Genomic DNA, 21894 nt, shown 5'->3' with positions numbered 1-21894 from the left:
TTTTGGAGATAATGGATAGGTTTATAGCATGGTTTGTGGCAATGGTCTCATGGGTGTATACTTACCTTCAAGTTCATCAAGTGATATGCATAAAATATGCACAGCTTTTGTATGTCAATCATAACTCAACAACGTGGTTTTTTAAAAAAGCAAAACAAAAACAAGCTATATTTCTTTCTTTACTCCTAACTAAAACAAGATACTAAATTTTAATTTTAAAAAGTTTAAAAAGAAAAAAAGTACTCCAAAATAATTCTGTGGATTTCAAAGAAAATCATAGAAAATTTGAATAGCAGTAAACACACTGCACCTAAAGCCCTCAGGAAGTTCTTGAACAACAGAACTACTAGCATGAAGGGCTTTTGACTCTCAGGCTAAAGATTTTATGTAGCAATTATGAGGAATACCAAAAGGGAGTATTTGAAAAACTATAAATATAAAATAAAGGACTGGGTAAACTCTAAAGATAATATTTTTCAACCTGTCAAGAAAGGGTTTCAAAAGATAGAGTATATAATTTAAAAAATTATTTCAGTGACTTTTTTCTTTAGTGTATAAAAACAATGATATTATTTCTGCCACATATGTGATAAATGAACGAGAAATGAATCTGTTTTATAAAATAAACAATCAAACAAAAATCCCAAGGGTAAAATAACAAGTGAACTTTATTAAGAACACCAGCTTTCATTACTCTGAATGTTTGATGAAAAAACAGAACTTTACATAATATATGCAGTGCCTCACAGACCAATCAGCTCTGAATGTAATGAGCTTAGCTAAAGTCTTCAGTAAAGGATGGGTTGGTGGAAGAGAGGGAGATTCTTTATTATGCTGAAATCTATTTCAATTATTGTCTTTTTAAAGAGAAAATGAGAAATTAGTTGAAAGAGTAAAATTAACTGGAAATCCAATCAAGCATTTTATATGCTTTTCCTGATCAATAAGCATTTCATCCTCTTGAAAAAAGACAACTTTTTACACAAGTTATCATTTATAGGTCTTCACTTGAAACTTTCTGTGTACTGTTCAATAGAAAAGTACTACAAGAATCTTTACAGTTCTAATCTAGAAAAACATTCCCTGTGATATCCAAATGTCATTATTAAGAAAAATATTAGTCAGACATTTTAAGATAATTCTTCCACCTATGTGATAAATGATCCGGAAAGAAACCTGAATTTCCTTTTCCTTACCTTTGCATTGTTGAGACAAACTGTACGTAAATCCTGTCTTCCATTAATAATGTTATAAATACTCAAGTACTTTCTAATTCTCATAGACAAATGTTGACTTCCTAATCATCAGGACTTTAATGGCAAAAAAAAAAAAAAAAAGTCTTTGAATTTGCCTTTTCTTCACACCAGGCAGGTTACTTTTTAAATCTCCTTTTCCCAAATAAGGTATTGAATTTGAAAGAAAGGTACTAACTAATTTGAAATCCTCTGCGACTCAATGGAGTTAAAGCCATGGAAAACCATGGTTATAATAGACAATCAACATTCAAAGCACAGACAATCCCCAAGTTGCAAATGGGTTATATTCCAAAAGTTAATTTGAAACTCTGCTGTTTAGAACTTGCAAAGGCATTTTGCCATGGAAACAAAGTTATAGATGACAGTTGAATCTCTAAGCTACCCACAAAAGTCTATCTAACCTATAATGTGTCTGAATCCAATTGCTTCAACGAGAGGTTTGTAACAGAACATAATAGTCCACCGACAGGCTGATTGGTGGTCCACTTTATCAGAATTTCTCCATTTTGTGTTGTTGGCTTGTCCTTTTAATATTTCTTCATTTTATCCCTTGAAGATGTATTAGTCAAATAATAATACCTTTCTATAAAAAGTGCTTATTTCATTTCTCATAGCCCTGGAGAATATTTTAGGACTTTGATTTATCTTAAAGCAAGAAAGAAATAAATATTCTTTTTTTCCCTCTGTGATAAAAATCAGTTTCTTTCCTTATAAGATGATTTGTTATTGTTTGATGTCTGGATTTTGCTCTTTTGGAAATTTATGCAAAGTTAAAAATCCTTTTCCCATCACTTGGTTTGATGGCAGTAATCCATAAAGTTTTTTTTCTTGTTTTGCTTTAATGTATTAGTTATTTTAAACGACTCTGATAACAACAGTAGCTTGACAAATATCAGGGAAGGCCATTAATCAACAATACCAAATAGCTTTTTCACTTTTGCCATTTCACTTCCCTGACCCCTGATTAAAAATAAATGGTTCCTAAATTCCTCATGTGCCACTCAAAGTCCTTCTTAACCTAGCCCCAACCTAATCTTTCTGCCCTGTATCTCCATAACCTCCATCACAAACTTTGTTCTGACGTTTTTTACCCCAGACACATTCGCCATTTTCCCACTTGCCTTTGCAGCTGCTGTTCCTACTAGAGCGTTCTACTTGGAACAGTCTATCTGAAACCCATTCTTCGAGGTTCACCTCAAATTTCACCCCTTTTGCGCTAACACGGAGTAATGGAAAAGGTTCACACAGAGCTTAGTGTGAATCCCAGCTTTGCTCCTTTCTTAGCTGTATAATGTGAACTTCAGTTTAACCTCTCAGAGCAATGTTTCTCATCTATGGAATGGGACTAATAGTACTTTGATCACAATGTCATTGCAAACATTAAATAAAGGAAGTTGCCTGTCTTTGACCATCCCATAACGACTGATTGTTTGCCCTTTGGAACCTATAGCAAATTTTATCTCAGCTGTTTTTTAAATGCTGTATCTCTAAGTGGCTTTTTACATGAGTATATTTTGACTTCCTAACCAAGTAGTTTTAACCTATCTGGATAAAATCTATCAGTCAAAGACAAGATAGGATCTCAGAAATCAGAAACCACTCTAGGTATTCCAGACAAAAAAAGATGTCATTTAAGGGATTAGTGACATGGATGCTGGAAGACTTAAGGAGCAAATGGAGGATGCTGGAGGAAGTAACCAGCACCTCCAAGGTTGCAGAAGCCAGAGAACTAAACAGAAAAACCTAGGAGCTTGAAGGAGAGAGGCCCTCATATGGTGAGTATTCCGCTCTCTGAGGAAGGTGCCTTGGTTGATGCTTCTGCTAATAAAAGGGCACAGCTGGCTGGTCCTCTTAGCCCTGAAGCAATGTGGCACAGCTAGTGCTAAGCATACCAAACAACACCAGGGCTTTTTCTGTAGCTGTTATCTTTTGAAGGAACAACACTGACAGACATTGCAGTAGAAAGCAAGTCCCGTCTCTCTTTCACCTCCTTTCCAGTCACTCTTTAGTTACTACAACATCTCATTGGCAGATACTAATAGGAAGGATCTGGTAAGGAAGTTTGGGAAATGTAGTTTCTAGACTTAGCTTTAGCATCCCAGAGCAGAATATAACAGGGTGGGCTTGGAGCTCAAAATAAAAGATAAATAATCAGCACAAAAAAGGAAATCTTTAAGATCAAGGCATTTGTTCTTTGTACAAAGGTGTCACTATAAAAGGTATGCAATAAATATTTCTTGGTTGTTGATTGGTTTTCTCCATTGCAATAAACCATTCTCAGAAGCAAATCTGGATTATCAATTTAAAATAGATTCTTACTAGAAAGGAATTCATTCTTATTTTATGTTGAGTACGGTGCTTAGTATAATATCAATGTGCAATAGATACTGTTATTAAGGAAATTAATATAGTAAGTTGTTTCATTATTATGTAAGTCCCTCACTTAAAGTAGCTGGATTTTGTAGCTGGAGTCACAGCTTAAGCTTAAACTGTGTGTTTTTATGTGTGTGTTTGTTTTGTTTTGTTTTGTTTTTCCTTGCCTTGGGATTTGAACTTGATTTGGACAGGTCTGTAGAATTCAGAGAGCAAGCCTATTTACAAAGGAAGAGAAAAATATATCCTAAATGAATAGAGATAAATGAAGTTTGCTAGCATTAGCAGTAAAGGTTTGGTAGGATATGTTGTCTATTCCATGAGCTTAATCTTGAGTCCTGGAATTGCAAACAAGTTACAGTACTGAACTAATCCATTTTCTGTTGCTAATAACACAGTATCATAGACTGGGTTGGTTATAAAGAAAAAAAGGTTTACTTTGGCTCATAGTTCTGGAGGTGCAAAATCAAGGAGTTTCATATGGTGGTGGCATTCTTGCCAGGTAGAATTCCTAGGTGGTTCGGGGCATCCCATAGCAAGAGATAGAGAGCATTTGTGTATATGTGTGGTTTTGGTCTCTCTCATTCATACAGATCACCAGGATTCAGTCATGTGGGCTCCATCTTGATGAGTTTATCTAATTCTTAGAACCTCCCAAAGGCCTCATTTCTATTTATTTCAAAATCAGATTAAGTTTTCATCCTCTTACTACCTTACGATGGACGTAAACTCCAGAATGAGTTTTGAGGGGGCAAAACAAGTATATAATTAAAAGCTTCATTACGATGTACATAGTGGTTTGGGAGCTGAAGACAATAGCAATAGGATGTTGTACCCAAGAAACCTCATCTTGGTAGAGGCATCTGTGTCCTTTAGTCAGGGGTTGGTAGCCTCAGCACAGGCACAGATGCACAGCAGTGGGGAAGCTTTGTTGGCTTTGGAAGCAGTAGGAGAAAACACTTCCATGACCCAGGGGATGAAGATAGTAAATGTCATGGAGTGTCACAGAAGACTAATTCTTAGAGTGCACCTGTGCAAATCTCTGGGGATCTTAGAATCATCTGGAAGAAATTTGACTGTGGATGACAAAGAGTGTGAGAACCTTGTACTCTATTTTTACTCTTAGTCAGCTATAATTTGGGAAAATGGGCTACATTTAAATTTCTAATTTTGTAGGCCATTAGCTTCTCTAAATTGAAGCTCAATGTTTATTTGGTAAAGTTGTCTTTCATTATTTTTATGTAAGGGTTTCTTCAGTCTCTTTCAGTAACGAAAACTATTAGTAGTAATTAATTTTAGCTTTGTCTTTTAACATTGATCGTACTGGGTTTATATCTTATATGTAAAGATAAAAGAATATCAAAATTCAGAAGTGCTTTGATTTAGAAAAACTTTACAGATAAAATTTTGATATAAGAAATAAAATTTGTATTTCAACTTATTCCTTTAAGTCTTTAATTTTATAATTTCCCTAGTTTTTCCATTACTATACATCTCTGTCCTTATTTAAGAGATGCCTGTCTCATGTCTACGTTATATTAAAAAATAACAAAAATAAGTTATTGTATAAAGATATTTGTGCTTACTACCATGCATAGTTAGTTGATTTGTCTGGTAGTTTTAAAGTGAAATTTTTGTTTAAATGTTTGGATCTGAATGTTGAAGAAAAGCTTTCTTTTTTCTTTCTTTTTTTTAGAAAAGAAAAGATTTATTTCTAGTATTAAAAAAGGCCTGATTAATGTAAAACTAGAATAATACAAAAGAGTGAAAAAACCAACTGAAACATGAATTTTTAAGTTTCCTTGATAGAAAACATGTCATTATTCTAACTCCAAATGTTTTGTTCAATCAAATTGCTGAGTCTTCTTAAGTTTGGCAAATTACAACTGACTTTAGATTATCTGAATCTTCATTTCCTAATTCATTTAAATTTTGTATTTTTTAGATTAAAATCTCATTGTTATCTTGGTAAAGTTTTGCTCTAGTTTTGAAATTTGCATTTTCATTTAAAGAGGAAAAAGCCAGATAGTTTGAGAATAGTTTTTTTTTTTTAATCCCAAGTCATCTTCTGCCTTATTATCCTTATAGATGCTTATCTCCTTCTTCTGTCTTTAAAATTGATTCATATGTCATCTGGTTATGCTGGATAATGATCATGATGTGTTCAACCCCAAGGCTCCTTATAAGAGTCTCCTAAAGCTGTACAAAACATCAAAGAGCTGTTGACAGTCCCAAAGACAGACATAGAAACTTTATTTTTTCAGCCTAGTGAAAATCCTTATAATCTGTCTATTATTGTATAGCCCCTTCAATAGAAAAGCTATTCAATAAGTCCTGGCTAGCAACCAGATAAGTCTTTCCCCTTTTTGCAAGTGAGACTGTCCCCTGTAGAATACTATGAAACCATACCATTAACTATTTGGATAGTTAGGATTGGACTATTAGGATTATCATTTTGTGATTAAGGAATTCCTGGTCTCTTTTAGTTTCTCTATAAAGAAAAAACAATATAAAAAATTTGAACTACAGATGAAAAATTTTTTCAAACAACTCAGTCAATTCTATTTTAATTCTATGTCACAGAGGGAAAAAAAAATCTTTGCAAAAGTAGACTGTTCTTTGAGCTCATTGCTCTTAGGTACTCAAAGTATGGTCCATGAACTGCCACTATCAGAATCGCTTAGAGTACTTATAAAATTTAGATTCCTGAATCCCAATCAGTGGGTGGGGAGAGGCATGAGTTGGAATCATTCATTATCTCTTAAACAATCACCCAGGGTGATTTTTATTTATGTCAAAGTTTAAAAACTACTTCTGTAGGCCAGAGTTACATTTTTAGTTTAGGAAGTCACTTTCCTTGTGGCACTGTGAATTGAATTCAGTGCCTCACACATGCTAAGCAAGCACTCTACTACTGAACTATACCTCAGCCTTAGGAAATCACTTTAATGAATTTTCTTAGTTTTGAAATAGAGATAAGGCTTCCAAGGCTATTCTGGATAAAAATGAGGACAGAAAACAAAGAAACAAATTGCTTTGAGTAATAAAGTTGTCCCTCCAAAACCTGTCCCTCCTTCCCCATATCATAACATACTCCTCAGAGACAGATAAAAGCTTTGTTGGCTTTAACTGGTGTACCTCCAAGTCAACTGGTTCTTCCTCTTCTAGCCTTGCACCCAAAAAGAGTGTCAATGGTAATAGTGTTCTCTCTGGCTATTATCAGTTAGGACCCTCAATTTAGCTTAGAGAATTTAGTCAACACAACTCTCCCACTTCAATCTGGTATTCTCGTTTTCTCTTATTCATCAACAAGTCTTTTTTCTTTCAAACTTCTGAAACGACAAGTCTTCACTTGCTGTTTGACTTCTTCATATCCCTCTCTCTCTATCTACCCACAAAAACCTGTCAAGAAATTTGAAGGGTCTGAGATTTTATATTCCTTGCAAACTACTAACTTCATCTGCCATAGTTTCTTGGATGTTGGCAGAAGGCCTGGGTCTTTGGGGTCAAAGGACTATATCACTCTCAGCATAGCAGGGAATACTCTTGTCATGTTCAATCAGTTCCCTTGCCTCCTAGGTTTTATGCAAGGCAATGAGGGGTTTAGGCGTCAGCTGAGAAGCCATACACTTAGGAAACTCCAATCTTTCATAACGGTGTGCAAGAGAACTTGCTCCACCTGGATTCCAGAAGGAAATAACGTCTTTATTATAGTGGATGATAAACAAATATATCCTCTATTTTCAAAAGTTGTTTGCCAAACAAAAATAATTAAAAAGATAGTCTAGAATAAATGCTGTTAGTGCATTTGCTAACAAGACATAGAGAAATACAAGAGTCCCATGGATAATTGTCTCCCAATACATTCCTGCACCTCTCATACAGAAGACTGCTCTCTTGAAAGTGATCAGTAATTTACTAGTTTTATAATCTAACTACCTTCTAGAATCCTGGAATGAAAAATAAAATAGAATCCTGGAATGAACCTTAAAGAACAATATTCAGTCATTCAAAAAATATTATTTGGCATCTTCTATTTGCCAGGAACTATGCAAGCCCCAATGCACATGCTCCTTTGTCCCCATAGGGAGCAACAGACATAGTATTCACACATACCAAGATGTAATTATAAACTGTGGGAAATCTTAAGAAGGAAAGGAACTTGGTGGTAGGAGAATTGACATCAACAAGGGATCTTTAACTTGTCTAAGAGGTCAGAAATGTTTTTCTCAAGGATGTCCCTTTCAAGCTGAGACCTGAAAGGTGAGTAAGAGATAAGGCAGTTAAAAGGGAGGAGAAGGGTAGGCATAGCGATCCTGCAGCTGTTGGGAATCATTGCACATTTGAGAAACTAAAAGACTAGGGGCTGGGGTTGTAGCTCTGTAGTAGCGCCATGCTTGCCTAGCACATGTGATGCACTGGGTTCAATTCTCAGTACATAAAAATAAATAAATAAATAAATAAATAAATAAATAAATAAATAAACGAACAAATGAACAAAATAAAGGTAGAGTCCATCTACAACTAAAAAAAAAAAATTGAAAAAAAATCCAGAAAGTCTTCTGCCCAGGAAGAAAGGGGAGAGTGATATGAATGAGACTGCCAAATGTTTTATAGACCACTTTAAGAACTCTAGTCTTATTCTAGAACAATGAGAAGCTGTTTAAGGGTTTCATATAAAAAGTGACATAGTCCTACTTGCATTTTAAAATAAGCATTTTGGCTGCAAAGTACAAAGTGAATGAAGAGGCCCAGGTTATATGGCAGTTAGACCAAATTAGAGTGGTGGTGATGGAAAGAAGTGGACTTATTAGAAAGACTCTGGAGATAAAATTACTGGAGGCTGGTGCTGCAAAAAAAAAAAACAAAAAACTGAGAATGAAGGTGAGGGGGACACCAGGAATGACTGATAGATGCTTGATTTGAACAATTAAATACATAAGGGAAAAGGAAAACAAGAAGGGTTCATGAACTCAGTCCAAACCTTGTAATTCTGAGACATCAGGTGGACATGTCGATGAAGCAGTTGCTATCAGATTTGGAATTTAGGAGAAGAGACTGGAGCAGAGACCCTACATGGAAATCACTGGTATATAGTTGGTAACTAAAGCTGTGGGTGTGGGTATACTTTATGAACTAAGAGATCATAATGAAAACAGAAAAGAACCTAAAATTGAATTCCAAGATTCTCTTTAATAGCTAGGAAGAAGAACAGGAATCCACAAAAGAATTAGAGAAACAGTGCCCAGAAAAGTAGGAGGAAAACTAAGAAAATACATGCCAAAGGAAGAAGAAATGTACAAGGAAGAATAGTGGTCAACGTATTGAGTATTGTTGAGAGTTCAAGAAAGATGAGGGTTGAAATAAGGAGGAAAAGTACTGAGAAGAGAAGCAACTTGTCCTAAGTCAACATAAATCCTTGTCCCTCCCTGTGTTCTCAAAGAACTCATCTGGGGCCCAGGCTGGGGTAATACATTAGTGTGTGTTTCATTCTTTCTACAAAAGATAAATTCCCATGTTCACTTGGCTTGCTCCACCTTACAGCATTGTATATCATACTATAATCTCTAGGTCAACTTCAATGGTATTTTTAAATTATATGCCTTTAGTCTCCTTCAATATAGTTGTTCTTTCTTGCTCTTCCTATCATGTAGGTATGCTCCAAACATTTTTTAAAATATTAGTATTTATTTATTTTTAATTTTTTTTAGTTTTCGATGGACCTTTTTTTTTTTTTAATGCGGTGCTGAGAATTGAACCCAGTGCCTCACACATGCTAGACAAGTGCTCTACCACTAAGCTACAACCCCAGCCCCAAAATATTGGTATTTCTAATGTCATTTCTTGAACGCTGTGCTCAACCAAGTAGTCAGAATCTTGAGGGGTGAATTGTACAATTCTGCATTTTTAAAAAGCTCTTCAGTAGGAAGCTTTGGAAATTACTAGCTTAAGTTTGGAAACCACTAGCTAAGCCTCAGATCATACAAAGCTAGGCAGCTATATGGAGAAGCTACCCAACTCACCCACACTCTACTACATCCTTATATTTTAAAACAGACAGTTATACTTCAGTTATTTCATGATCAGCTTTCCAGCAATTTTGTCTGGAAGAGGGCCAAATCTAGAAGTTAAGAAAAGGGAACATCTCTGTCAGGGAAAGAACTTTTGATAATGAACAGCAATGAAAATATCTCAAGATACCATATTTGATACAGAGTCACTCGGTTATTTACTGATGGGAAGAAAAGAAACCTCTCATTAGCTGGCTGTAGATATAAATATCCAATCAATCATCACCCGGAGCCATAGAGAAAAGCAGCAGAGAAAGAAGAGTAAAAAATAAACAGTCAAGTACAAAGAATGAGAGGATGGATCAAAGTGGATACATAGGGAGATGAGGAAATGAGAAGAAGTGACAGATATTAGAAAAGGTGATGAGAACGTTTCAAAGAGGGGGAAAAAAAAAAGCAACGAAGTAGGGATTCTTTATCCCTCTGCAATCCCCCCACCCCGGATGTTAACGTATGGCCAGGGTTTCACACAAGATGATCATCAGTCTCCAACAAAGGATTTCATTAACCAGGGCATGCGTTGAGGATGCAGTGAATACGTACATTTTTAACAGATTTCTGTAAAAATGTTTTTTTTTTTTTTTTAAAGATTGACATTTTCAATGGAGGCACAATTAATATATTTAAATAAAGCCAGTCGTGGAGCTTGGTTTCATCCGTCACCACTTCTGAAAGGAGGGTGCCTGGGGTAGGACTCCCGGTCCCAAAGGCTGCCCCCTCCCCAGCCTTCCGGTGGAAACTGCAGAAGTAAGCACCGCCAGCCGGCCCTTAGGCATTATTGCAGCGCCCCCCATTGCTTGAGGTTTAAGGAAATCGCTGCCGCGTTCACTTGTCTTCGTGCGGTGGTAAAAATTAAGGTAATGGGTTTCCATGAGATTTGGCTGGCTAAGAGACCAAGAAACCAACCCTTTTATTGTCAACTGAAGTAAATCTGTAAATATTGGGGGGGGGGGTTCTCGAGATCCCAGGCTCTAGATGTTCGGGACTGGGAACCTCAGAGCCCACTTCGGTCGGCTTCCTAGTCCTTGGGGGAGTGTCTAAGAGCACCTGCCAGCGTTAAGTTCTGGCGTTTTCGGAAAGGAGCCGACACAGTGCGTCTCAGGGAGCTTTTAAAAATGTGTACTGCGACTTGAGTGTGTGACCCTGGGAACGTCAATTAACTCCACGTTTCCTGAGTGGGGCTCGAGCCCGGCCGCGGCGGAGGCTACCACCAGCCAGGCGCAACCGGGCCTCGGGAGAGCCCGGGGCCGGGAAGGCGGCGGCGCTCGGGCAGCGGCGCGCGGGCGCTCGGACGCCACACGCCGGGGGCCCCTGTGGGGATTCGCACTGGGGGAGTGCTCCAGACGCGGACGCGGGCTGGGGCTCGGGGTCCCGGCCGGCCGGGGGCGCCGTCGGCGGAGCTCGCGCAGCCGCACTGAGCACACCGACTCCGACTCCTCCTCCCGGCTCCGTAGTAAGCATGGCGGCGGCGGCGTTCGTGGTCCCTCGGGTGAAACAGAAAGCGGGAGCTACGCGGAGAGGGAGCGAAGAGCGGGGCTGAGGCGGCGCCGTCACTATCGGAAAACAACCTCAACAGTCAGCGCGCCAGCGGCCGCGGCGGCCCCAGAGAGCTAGCTCTGCCACTGAGGCAAAGAGAACGATCAGGAACCCGAAGAAGAGGCGCCAGGGGAGCCGCCTTCCTCCGCCTCAGAGCGGCGCGACTCGGAGGTGAGAGCGCGGGCACTCCCTCCGCGAAGGCGGGCGACCCCGACCCTTCCCTGCCTGTCCCGCCCCGGAGCAGGCGCCGCGGAAACCGTTAGGCTGCGGCTGAGGGCCGGGGCGCCAGCGGGGCTCGGCCCGTCGAGGGGCCCGGCCGCCCCACCCCATCCCGGGCGCGCGCTGCGCAGAGGGGAGCGGGCGGGGCTCGGGACCCATCGACTTGCCCCGCACCTGCCGGAGCCGAGTCTCTCCCGGACGCGCTCGCGGGGGCGCGGCCGCCCTCCCCTCCCCTCCGTCCCCCGCCCCTTCTCCGGCGGCCCGCGGCGAGCTTTGCCGCTCCGGAGGACAGGGGGCGGGCGCGCAGCCTTCGGGAAGGGATCACCCTGCGCCCGCAGCGCCTGCGGCTTTGGCTGCCCAACAGCCGCGGAACTTAAACGCTTTTCGGAAGAGCTTTCCCCCCGCTCCCCTGGGGGTTAAAACCTCGAAAACCCGCCCTTGTTTGATCCCGTTTGGCTGCTGCCTGTACCTGGCGGCTCCTCTCCCCAGGTGAGTTAACCACCTGTTCAGTCGGGAGGTGGACCGGAGGCTGCAGTCCTCGCTCTGTTTAACAGCCTGGATCTTTGAACTTTTGACATGGCTTTGCGTTAGGTAAAGAAAGATGAAACAAATAATTTCGACGTCAAATTGCAAGCAGAACGGTGGATGTTATTAATAAGTGTGGTTGTTAATCCTTTTATTAAACTGTTAGCTTTAAAACAGCCTTGAGATATTTGGGGTTGGGGGTGTGACGATTGCTGGATGTGCTAGGGATCGAGAATTAGAGATATTCTTTTGAGATTTTATGTAAATTCCTTTGGACACCTTTGTGGCTGACCATCTATTAAGATTAACAGACTGGGAAGGTTTAACAGCGCAATTCTGATTATGTGTTCACCGTGGACTTTTAAAACCGAGCCTCATAATTTTGCTTCTTACTGTGGTCTGTATTTTTAGTTCTTGAAACCAAAGTGTGTGTGTGTGTGTGTGTGTGTGTGTGTGTGTATGCGCGCGCGTGTGCGCGCATTATAAGAATGAACTCTTTCTGTAGTATTTTATCATATGCTTTTACCAGCACAAGTACTAAACATATGCCATTCAGGAGTTGGAGCCATATGTTAGGCAGAAACAAATTGAGTTTTGTGGCTCTGATCTTGTGTTTGGATAAATATTTAGTTTTTGTGTATTTGCTAAATCTGTAATTTTTACCATCTAGTCAGTTTTGTTTAAACTACCTTAAAATGTTAAAGAGAAATGAGTCCCTTGCTGCCTTAATATTTTCTTTTTTGAATTAATTTTTCTCAAGTAATGAGTTAAAGTGCCCACTGAGACAGATAATGGGCCTACCAGAAAGCAATGGTAAATATTTTTAACACATTTTTATAAAAAAAAATTTTATTTTTAGCATTTTAACCCATTGGTAATTCTTGCTATCACTAATAACATCCATTGTGGGAAGAAGAGAGGGTTGATGACTTGACAGGAAAACAATCTTGTTAAAATTTCTATGTTAAAATTTTCAGCACTGTTACATTAAATTTTACTGTTTTCTTCCCAGTTTTCTATGTGTAGGTCAAGTGGAAAATTTTTATCCCAGACTGGCTACCGTTAGCCACTTGTATGCTTCTGTATTAACTCCCCTTTTTTTCCTTTTGTCTGAATCCTCCAAATCATGGAATGTTCAGGAAAAATCATAAGCTCCTGGTTAACACTCAACTCAGTCAAGCATAATTATAAGGCTGGTTTGCTTCTTCCAAAATTAATGATATGCATTAGGAAAAAAAAAACCCAGATTTTTTTGATGCCATTTGTGTCGTCACTTTTTCTCTTCATGTGATTGAGAGCTGATTTATTTTACCATGAATTCAATGATCCCTTTTACTTGTTAAATTTTCTACCATATAATATTAAGCGTATTTTATTATTGATTAAGAAAAAATTTCTTCCTCTTCCCTGGCCAGGCAGGTGAAGGGTTGAGAGATTCTGTAAAACCCAGGGGGGGGGGCGGAAGAGGGAATGCATAATTAATAAGCTTAATGATTTTTTTGTTAGTTACTTAGGCAAAGGACATTTAATTTATAATTTAGTATAGATGCAAAGGTAATAATATTGTTTATTTTAAATTATTTGGGGTTTTAAAATGTCTATATATCCAAGGCTTGTGCATGTGATATTTTGCCTATATTTTAAAAATATTGGTGATGTAGTTTTGCAATGCATTGACTATAATTTGATGTAACCAAAACAGGCTTTTAAAAAAAATAAAACATTCTGGGTGCATTTTTTCCATGCAGATGCGTCTAAATTGTATCTTAGAGATGAAGGATATACACATGATTTCCAAATTTATTATCCAGGTAATAGAAAGATAAGTGATTAGTGGGGTTTTCATTTGTTTGTTTTTGTTTTTCTTTTCAGCAATCTCTAATAGACTTCAAATAAATACACAGTATTGTAAGTCCAAAGATTTAGAATACTTTGTGTGTCTATTCCATTGAGCACAACTTGTTAAAAAAATTAGTGACCATTAGTGTTGAAAGGCAAATTTTGTTCTTTTACATGTATTTGCGAGTTTTTATAATATTCTTAATACTTTGGTCTTTATTTCAGAATATTTTTCAATAGTCTCTTTTTATGTATTAATTCTTAATCTTCTATCTTTCTGCTAATATGATTTTGCTTGTCTTTAATATTTACTTTCCAAGTTCGCAGTGTAGCCTCTGGTCTGCCATCAGGTTCCATATAGATGTCATCTTTTGATGTTTTCCATTACTTATCACACATTACAAGTCCTCAGACTATTTTTTCTCCAAGATAGAAGAGTACACTTGGGAGATGGTATATGCCCAGAGGATAATGAAATATTATCAAATGCAAAAGCAGTGTAATATGCCTTCAAGTAATTACAAGCGAATTGGGGATACTAGACTTACACAGGAGACCATTAGTAAAAGCTATACAATAGTACTATTTAAGTGTGTGATACCAATTGTAATTTAAAGCACAGTGAGAGCTAGAACAATCCTGGCATTTGGAGGAAGTCAAACTTGAAACTTAGGAAGGATTTATATATCAAAGGAAATGTCATTTCAAAAGAGGTTGACAAGAGTTGGAAGTAGTAGCAAGGAGACCAGCTTGAGAACATCTAAGAAAAAGTATTAGGAGAAAGAAAGGTTAGGTAGAGATTTTAACTAAGCCCCAGGCTGTGGTTAGAAAGTAGAAAGGACTGGCAAGTTGGCTGTATCATTAGGAACCCATCAATGAAAGAATTATGCACTGGGAGCAGTGGCACATGCCTGTAACCCCAGCAGTTCAGGAGGCTGAGACAGGAGGATCGTGAGTTCAAATCCAGCCTCAGCAATGGCAAGGTGCTAAGCAACTCAGACCCTGCCTCTAAATAAATACAAAAAGGGCTGGGGATGTGGCTCAGTGGTTGAGTGCCCCTGAGTTCAGTCCCTGGTACAAAAAAAAAAAAAAGAATTATGCATCCTGTTTGGCACATTAATAGTTAAGGCTTCATTATATAGTGGGTAGCTTATATGTGTTTGTTTATATAGCTTAGGTCAAAGGTTAGCAGACTTTTTGTAGAGTACTAGATGATTAAAGCCCTATAAGACATTTATAGTCTCTGTGGAATATTCTTGTTTGTTTGTTTGCTTAACTCAGGGGCCACATATCTGTGAGCTGGATTTGGCTATTAGACCTGGTTTGCCGACTGCTAGCTAATAATTGGCTAGGTTATTATCCATATAGACATACTATGAAGTATCTTGTTTAGTCTACATGGTTGTTTGGTGTGTTTCATAACTATTATTTATATATTTTTCTTTATGGTATACTAAAAGTAAAGAAAATAATGCTAAAATAAATAGTACTATAATTGTTAATTTGTGGCCAAACTTCTGGCAAGGGCCTAAAATAGGTCTCAGAACTGGGAAGTGAAAAAAGAAAAAAGCCTTTGAGCCAGGCCTTACAGCAGTGAAAATAGCTACGCAGTGATTTCATAGAATTTGTATAAGGTTAAGTATATCAATTGACTGTGATGGTTTTACATTTTTTAAAACTAAACTGGTATTTCAGAAACCTTGGCTAGAGTACTGGTGGACTATAAGTGTACTGGTGGCCTGTAAATGATAATAGAGGAACAGGCAGTAGGGAATCTAGTTATTATAAGTAGTCTAGGATGACTTAGTAATTACTAAGAACAAACAGTTGGAAATCCTGTATTAACTCCAAGAAGAATCACTATGTGGGACAGTGTAATAATTGATATTTACTTTGATGAGCTTGAATCATGAAGAAAAGTTATATTGTATTATATACAGATTAAAGCAAAGAAAGAAGACCTAGCCCCTTTTAAAAATATTTCCATTAAAATTATTTTAAGATAAGCTATGGTGATTTAAAGGATAAGTATTGGTTATTTGAAAATTCATTCACATGAAACATCTCTTTGAAATTTCTAAATGTGTAGAGTGTATTTCTAAGGCAGCGCTGTTCTCTCAACCTCCTATGTTTCCTTTCCCATTACCAGGTTAGTAGTGGTGCCTCAGGTTATAGCTTTATGAATCAATTGGCTTAGGTTTCTCTATATTGTATCAGGAGATCAAGAATATAGCATAAGAGCATTCTTTCATTCAGCAGCATTAGTAAATAGGTTCTGTATATCAGGGTTGATATTAGGTGCTGGAAAAAAAATGGTTTTAGGCGGGGGCTACTTGGATAGAATAGTGTTTTATTTTCCTGTGAAAAACATTAAAACCAGATGAAAATGAAAGGCTTAAGTTAATTTTTGTATATAAGTATCATTTTTCCATTCTTTGTGAATATCTTGAGTTTTAAGGCTATACAAACCCTTTGAAATAAGTTTCAGCCTTCATAAATTGGTACCTAATAAAAATTTGACTTTAAGAAGAAATTAATAATGTACTCCCTTCCGCCCCAACTTTTGTCAATTCTTGAAACAGCTTCCCCATTCCTGCTGTTTTCATTTCCTAAGTAGAAGATAAAATGCCTTGGATGATGACTCAAATCTAAATCTTAGTTCCATCTTCACCATTCATTAGCGAATTGGTTTCAGGTTAGATTTTTTAATCTTCATTTTCAATTCTTAAAATAGAGAAAATTAAAACTATCTTGTTTTCCTTACAAATACTGTGAGGACCCAAAGAAATGATATAAACTATAAAAACATTAAAATACTGTACATTAATACTACTGGATTGGACAAAAATGCAGCCTTTTTTTAAAAAAATAAGGTTAGAAATCTTAAGTCTCAGTTTTATCCTCCTAAGTTCTGTAAACCTACTATGTTTCCAGTAAACATTTAAAGTTTTAACTGCTTTCTTGGCAAAGAGAATACATATAAAAACATTCTTGTTAATCTTTCAGTATTGTATATATCCCATGTTCCTCTGTTCCTTTTTGCAAAGAAATACTGATCTTCTGTTCCATATAACCTCAGCTGTTCCTTACAAAGTGAGGTTAAAACTGCAAAAAGTGAATTCCTTATGGTTTTCTTTTTTAAAATCCACTTGTTGAGATTTCATTGGATTTTAGGGCCTATGGTTGATAATTTTTAAAATCCTACACAAACCTGCCAGGTACATAGTGGTACTCTGATTTTACAAATGTGATTGTAATTCTGATTTGACTTATTTCTCTTCCTCCCTCAAGTTCTTGAAATCTTTTATATGCTATTTTCTAAAAATTCAAAAGTATATATACTTTGTAATAAACCTTGACATAAAAAGTTATTTAAATTTGATAGATTATATGTATTAATCAGCCTCTATCAGAAATGTTGAAAAGAGTTGTTTTGTTTTCCTTCTTGAGAATCCACATTTTAATACATATTTGAACAGAATGGTTTTTTAAAGTTACATTATTCCTTCACTGTCTATTTCCCCCATGAGGGGTTACTTTAATTGATTTATGTATATAGTCATCTTCAGTAAACCGACAGCCACAGAATTTGGAAGGGAAAAATCTTCCTACTGGAGGTTCCATACAGATGTTTCATAAGTACATTTGAAAGCATAGTTAAGACTTCACTTTTAAAAAATATCTTTAAAGTATTTGAAAATACTTTAAGAGTAACTTTAAAAGTTATTACAGGTTGAGCATCCCTAATCTAAAAATACAAAATGTCTCATGGAGTGCCATGATAATGCCACAAGTGGAAAATTCCACACCTGACTTCATGTGATGGGTTGTAGTTAAAATGCAGGAGCACTAAAAATATTGTATAAAATCACTTTCAGGCTAGGTATATAAGGTGTATTTGAAACATAAATGAATTTTGTGTTTAGAGGTGTGTCTCATCCTCGAGATACCTCATTGAATAGTATATGCAGATGTTCCAAAATCTGAAATTGAAACACTTATGGAAAAGGGATATTCAACTTGTATATTATATTTGCTTTACAAAACATCATATACAACTCTTTGTTTAAGATCTAGCTTGTAGTCATTTCATTTTCCTCAACATAAGTTTTTCTTAAGATTTGCCTAAAAAAGAAAAGTGAAAATTTATAATTTATGATTAAACTCTCTGGATTGTTTGGATTGAATGGTTGAGCCATTCTCAATTATGTCTTTGTTCATAAAATTTAATTTTTCCCACAAAACATTTTCATTAGCAATTATACATTTTTTTTTTTTTACATTTCAGTGTAATAGTTCGAGGTACGTACCTTTTGTTTCTTTAGTAACTCTTAAAACCAGCTGTTTCTCCTACTATAGATCAGTATTCTTTAAAAGTACTATTGTATGCTGACATTAATTTTTTGTTTATTACTTAAACCTTGCAAAAATTGGCCTGTGTGTAGTAGAGTAGTTTTTGGTTAAAAATAATGGGCAATTTTCTTTTCCTTCAACCCATCTTTTAGTGTGCTTCCTAATGTTTCAGAAACATAAACTTATTCAAATAATTTCCAAATTTTAGAAATTAAGATAATATCACTGTTTCTGCTGCATCAATTAAAATCTCTCTTGTCTTCTTGAGAGTTCATCCTCTTTTAATATGCTATGACTATATCACCATTCCCCATGACTTCCCAACTTCATAATGTAGTATAAAGAGCATACATTTTTGCTGTAGGCAAAGACATAGGCTTCTTCCTGGCTGCATATAAACATGATACTTTACCTCTTTGAGCCTTTATTTTTTCATTTCACAGTGGAGTAATTATAATACCTATTTCTTAGAATATATTGTTACAAGGATTAAGAGAGAACCCAGTTAAAAAAGCAAATACAGTGATTGCCATAGACTATTTATATCTAGAACTTAAGCAGACATACCTAATCATTATTATCCGGGTATCCTATTTTCATCATTTGTCTGTTATTTATTGAAAACTTTAAATGTCCAGATACTTAGAATATGAATGCCACAAAAATGAGTGTCTTACTCCCTTCTCTTTAGAAATTCACAGATTAGGATAAGAGAAAAAGACATGTAAATAAATACATATTTTTAAATAATTAAAAAATAAATAGAAAATTTCTCTTGTCTTCTTTTTCCATGTGTGAATGCTACCTTTAATACTGAATGCTGTGTATTTGCACATATTATACACAGAATATCATAATTGTGTATCATTATGTAGTGTGTGTGTATATCTGTATCTATCTATCTATATATATATTTTTTAACTTGTCTGACTCAGCTATTAGAACGTGAACTACTTGGATTTGAACATTATTGCTGGGGTTGGCAGTTCTTAAACAAAGAGCAAATAGTAATATTTCAGGCATTGTAGGCAATATGGGCTCTCATATGTACTTAGATGAGCTACAGGAGCACAAAACCAGCCATAGATAGATTACAAACAATGAGTATGACTGTATTCTTTTGTTGTTGTTGTTAGCTGTAGATTATTTTATTTATTTTTATATGGTGCTGAGGATCAAACCTGGTGCCTCACATGTGTAAGGCAAGCGCTCTACCACTGAGCTACAGCCCCAGCCCTGGTGTGAATGTATTCTAATTAAGCTTTATTTACAGAAATAGGCAACAAACCAGGTTTGACCCACAGGCCTTAGTTTGCTGACTCTTGAAATGCTGTATACCAATGCAACTGAAGTAGATACTATTATCACCATTTTAAAAATGAGAAAACTGAAGCACATTAAATAACATGCCAAAGATCATACAACTAGTTGGTGAACAATCTGGAATTTGAACCCAGGCATTCTGATTCCAGAGCCTGGACTTGTGATTGGTAAATCATATAGGTTCTAATATGTTGACTCTAGAAGTGTAATGATGATTCTGTATCAGGAAACATTAGTGTAATTTACTATGTTAATAAATTTAAGGGGAAACTATAATTTCTCTTTGGTGCTAAAAATATCATTTCTAAAATTAAACTGTCAGTTCTAATAACTCTTAAAGAAATAACCTTACAAAGATTATTTACCAGAAATCTATATGAACTCTAATAGTGAAATATTAGAAGCACTTCTGTTGAAAGATAGGAATATAACATTGGTCCAGAAATCTTAGCTAGTACATTAATAAACCTGAAAAATAATTAACCTTTATAAAATGGGAGAGAAATGTGCCACCATTATTATTTATAGTTGGTATGACTGCTAACTTAGATAACACAAGACGATCAGCTAAAAATTATTACATTTAAAAAATATTTTAGTTAAGTGACTAGCCATAAAGTAAACATCAGTATCTCATATACCAGTAGTAACAAACTATGAAATATATTAAGAAAAAGCAGCCTAAGTTACAGAATACTTAAGGAACGCATAGTAACTATATGAAGAAGCAAGAAGGTCTGAATGGATAGAGGAATATTAAGTTCCCTAATGTGACTGCTTAATAGTATAAAAATGGCAGTTTACACTAGATTAGTCCATAAAGTCAATATAGTTCTAATTATAAATGCAGTGGGTTTTTAAAAATGGAATTTTCCAAACAATGGTTCAAGATTGAAAAGGGGAAATGTACCAGAATGGCAAGCTAAATTTCAAAAAGAAGTGTTAACAAAAGGAAGTGTATCCACTGAAGGTCAAAACATTATTGTAAAATGCATTTATTAAAATAATAATTTGGAATAGTGATAAGCATGTTAATCATAGGAGAAGATTCACAGATAAGAAGAAATATGATAAATGGTTGAGTAATGGGAACACTATTCTATAAATGGTATGGAAAAATTGGCCCATCCAGTTGGAGTAAAGATAGTTAAGTAACCACTTCATGGCAGTCTCAAAACTAATTTCCAAATGAACTAAATGTTTCTTAAAACAAAAACAAAATGGTGAAAGTTTTAGAAGTATATCTTTAAAAATTTTGAGATGATGGCCTTTTCGAGTGAGACATTAAACTTAGATAACAGTTTAAAATGCAGTCAAGAGACTAGGATAAAATATTTGACATGTAATAGACAAAATTAATAAATTTAGAGTTTATAAGATTTGCCTATAAATCAATATGAAAATGACAGCCTTGTAGAAAATGGGAAAGAATGTGATCAGTACATTCACAGAAATAGGAAAAAAAAAATATATAGATATATATACTGTAAAACTTTAAAGAGATGCTCATCCACACCAGTAAATTAAAACATCAATAAGACTATTTTTAAAAATGAAGATAAATCATATGAAAAAAATAAGACACTAACCAATGTATGTGATTTTATTTATCTAACAACTACTGCCAGAAAACTTGATACAAAGCACAGTAAAAAGTCTGAAAGGTTACATACCATAGTTGGTGGCTATAGAAAAAGAGCTTGAATTTGGAGGCAGCAAAAAGTTGAAAGTAATGTTGATATGTGCATTTCAAAGTATAAGCAGGTTGTGATGTAACAAATGTGATAACAAAAGATATGAAGATTTGACTTTGGTGATTTTGATTGGTCCATACCTTTTAATTGGATGGCCTTGGTTTATGTCTAATTTTCTTGTGTAATTAAAAAAAAATGTTTATTTTTTACTTGCAGTTGGACACAATACCTTTATTTTACTTATTCATTTTTATGTGGTGCTGAGGATTAAACCCAGGGCCTCACACATGCTAGGTGAGCGCTCTACCACTGAGCCACAACTCCAGCCCTTTTTGTGTAATTTTTTTTTTTAAGAGAGAGAGGGGGAGAGAGAGAATTGTTTTAATATTTATTTTTCAGTTTTCGGTGGACACAACATCTTTATTTTATTTTATGTGGTGCTGAGGATCGAACCCAGCACCCCGCACATGCCAGGTGAGTGCGTTACCGCTTGAGCCACATCCCCAGCCCCTGTGTAATTTTTAATAGCACCTCTTCTCACTTGTAGAACCTTTCCAGTTGGCATCTAACGTCATTAGTGCTTTTAGAAATAAGAATTTCGGATCTGAAACTGTGATAAAGTAGGTTAAAGAAGTGAGAATTTCTTAGTGATTCATAATCTTTATAAACGTATCTGCCAACCCAGACAATGTTGTTGCACTTTAT

At 36.2% G+C, this 21894-nt stretch overlaps 1 protein-coding gene across 1 annotated transcript in view; it reads left to right on the top strand.

Annotated features, from left to right (window-relative positions):
- Positions 1–11175: 11175 nt before the first annotated feature.
- Fndc3a (fibronectin type III domain containing 3A) overlaps positions 11176–21894 on the top strand; it is a 161204-nt gene continuing 150485 nt past the window's right edge. Inside the window, exon 1 of the mRNA XM_026393672.2 lies at positions 11176–11407. The gene's annotated coding sequence lies outside the window, so the exon portion shown is untranslated. The remainder of the gene's footprint in view (positions 11408–21894) is intronic.

This window comes from Urocitellus parryii, chromosome 2 (assembly GCF_045843805.1).
Source record: "Urocitellus parryii isolate mUroPar1 chromosome 2, mUroPar1.hap1, whole genome shotgun sequence".
Classification (NCBI taxonomy): domain Eukaryota; kingdom Metazoa; phylum Chordata; class Mammalia; order Rodentia; family Sciuridae; genus Urocitellus; species Urocitellus parryii.
Note: the sequence above shows the minus strand (reverse complement) of the source record. Positions and strands in the feature narration are given on the sequence as shown.